Genomic DNA, 3255 nt, shown 5'->3' with positions numbered 1-3255 from the left:
AAATCTGATCTAATCAATCTTGTCCTTTAGATAAGGGATCGTACAGTCCTCTGTTAGATATCATGCTGACAATCCTATGGAATGGTTAGTCAAGCATTTAGGTTTCTTGATCTCTGATTTATTCGACATAGAACTTAATTGAACACATCAATTCAGTTCTGACCGGGCCCGGCACATAAGTCAAATCAAATCATCGAGCGACCGAGATATCGCTTTTACCTTCTTAGATAAAAGTTACAGATAAACTTCGAATTATATGCATTTACTTATTCATCAACCAACTATACACAACAATGCGTTTTATATCACTCAGTTATTGATGTGTTTCCGCATTATCAATGTACAATCAATTAACAAATAACAAACCATATATCTAGGTTTTAAGACTATATGATATTATCGTCTTGCGATCACCCTTTTTATATCATATTCCATAAGGTGATTCCAGCAAGCGCGGGTTTGTTCCAATGCTCAAAACTAGTTCATAAGCACTCATGAATGTTGCAGCAACCCTTTTCTATGTCTAACACCATTTAGACAATCTACACACCAATTCATGACAATCTTCATTCATATCTTCTTCTACACGAGGTCTTATGAAGTGATATTTTCTGTCGATATGTCTTGATCTACCATGATCCCTCGGTTCCTTGGTCAAGGCAACTGCTCCTTCGTTATCACAGAAAATCTCCATGGGCTCCTTTATGGCGGGTACAACTCCAAGATCACCGATGAAGTTCTTCAGCCATATTGCCTCCTTCGACGCTTCGCTCGCTGCAATGTACTCTGATTCGCACGTTGAATTAGCTACGGTTTCCTACTTGGAACTCTTCCATGTCACTGCTCCTCCATTTAGGGTAAAGACCCAGCCCGACTGCGAACGGTAGTTGTCCCTGTCGGTCTGAAAACTGGCGTCACTCTACCCTCGCACCTTCAAGTCATCACTCCCTCCGAGGACTAAGAACCATTGCTTCGTCCTCCGAAGGTACTTAAGGATATTCTTTACCGCAATCCAATGTGCTCTGCCAGGATTCCCTTGATATATGCTAACCATGCTCAAAGCGAAGGCTACATCAGGGCGAGTACAAGTCATAGCGTACATGATTGAGCCAACTGCGGAAGCGTATGGTACTCGGCTCATTTCTGCTATCTCAGCTTCGGTACTCGGACTTTGAGTCTTACTCAATTTGGCATTACTCTGTATCGGTAATTCTCCCTTCTTCGAGTTTTCCATACTAAATCGTTTTAGTACTTTATCCAAGTAAGTATTCTGACTAAGTCCAATTAGTCTCTTACTTCTTTCTCTTAGTATCCTTATTCCCAAAATGTAAGAAGCCTCTCCGAGGTCCTTCATAGCGAAGCACTACCCGAGCCAGGACTTAACCTCCTGCAGAGTCGGGATCTCGTTTCCTATGAGTAATATGTCATCGACATATAGAACGAGGAAGCTTACTATACTCCCACTGGCTTTGACATATACAGATGATTTGTCTTTGCTTCGTACAAATCCAAACTCTTTGACTTTCTCATCGAAGCAAAGATTCCATCTGCGAGACGCTTGCTTAAGTCCATAGATGGACTTCTCAAGCTTACACACTCTATTCGGATGCTTCGGATCCACAAACCCCTATGGCTGAGCCATGTAAACATCCTCAGCCAACTTTCCGTTAAGGAAAGCGGTCTTGACATCCATTTGCCAAATCTCATAATCATGAAATGCGGCAATAGCTAACATCACTCTAATAGATTTAATCTTCGCAACTGGTGAGAAGGTCTCATCATAGTCAACTCCGGGAGTTTGAGTAAAGCCCTTCGCAACCAATCACGCTTTATATGTGTGTACGTTTCCATCCACGTCGGTCTTCTTCTTGAAGATCCATTTGCACCCAACGGTCTTACGTCCGGGCACATAATCAACCAAATTCCAAACTTGGTTGTCATACATGGATTGGATCTCGCTGTCCATTGCCTCTTTCCACTTCGCAGACTCCGGGCCTGCCATGGCTTCCTTATAGCTATTAGGTTCATCAAGATTTATTAGTGTACCATCACTAATATACGTGTCCCCTTTGGTAGTAATATGAAAACCATAAAACTGGGGATGAACTCTAACTCTATCAGAACGTCTAAGAGGTAAGGATTCGTCAATCGGTTCAACTGGAGTTTCCTCCTCGGGTTGAGCGCCAGCGGTAGAGGTTCCTTCATCTATCGACTCTTGAATCTCTTCAAGCTCGATTTTCCTCCCACTGTCTCCTTGGCTTATGAGTTCTCGCTCTCGGAAAACTCCTCTCCTCGCAACGAAGACAACATTGTCCTTCAGTCAATAGAAGAGATATCGAAAGGATGTCTGCGGGTAGCCAATGAAAATACATCGCTCACTTCGAGGTTCGAGCTTGTCGTGAGTATCTCGTCTTACGAAAGCCTCGCAACCCCAAACCTTGATATGTGCCAACGAGGGAGCTTTCCCTATCCACATCTTGTGAGGTGTTTTGGCAACCTTCTTAGTAGGGACTCGGTTAAGGATATAGGCGGCAGTCTTTAAGGCATACCCCCAGAAAGAGATAGGTAGTGAAGCACGACTCATCATAGAGCGAACCATATCCAATAAGGTTCGATTACGCCTTTCTGCCACACCATTCAACTGTGGTGTCCCAGGAGGCGTCAATTGCGAAACTATTCCACACTCCTTGAGATAATCGTGGAATTCAAGACTTAGGTACTCTCCTCCTCGATCGGACCGAAGCATCTTGATTTTCCTGCCCAATTGATTCTCCACTTCATTCTTGAACTCTTTGAACTTTTCAAACGTTTCTGAATTTTGCTTGATTAAATAGATATACCCATATCTACTATAATCATCGGTAAAGGTCACATAGAAGCGGTTTCCATCCTTCGTGGTTGATCTAAACGGTCCACATACATCGGTATGTATTAAGTCCAATAGACCCTCACCCCTTTCGCACGTACTCGTGAAGGGTGACTTAGTCATCTTTCCAAGTAAACAAGACTCGCATGCGTCATCTTCCCTAAGGTCGAATGACTCCAACACTCCATCCTTTTGGAGTTGGGCTATGCGTTTCTTGTTGACATGTCCAAGACGACAATGCCACAAGGACGCTTTATCCATGCTAGTGGAAGAATCAATATTCAAAACATCATTTCCTAAGTTATCAACAATCATAGCAGTTTCATAAATTCCATTACATGGTATAGCTTCAAAGTAAAAGACACCATTTAGATAAGCCAAAATAGAAC

The sequence above is a fragment of the Lactuca serriola genome, chromosome 2 (genome assembly GCF_051521515.1).
Source record: "Lactuca serriola cultivar US96UC23 chromosome 2, Lser_US96UC23_V15, whole genome shotgun sequence".
Lineage (NCBI taxonomy): Eukaryota > Viridiplantae > Streptophyta > Magnoliopsida > Asterales > Asteraceae > Lactuca > Lactuca serriola.
Note: the sequence above shows the minus strand (reverse complement) of the source record.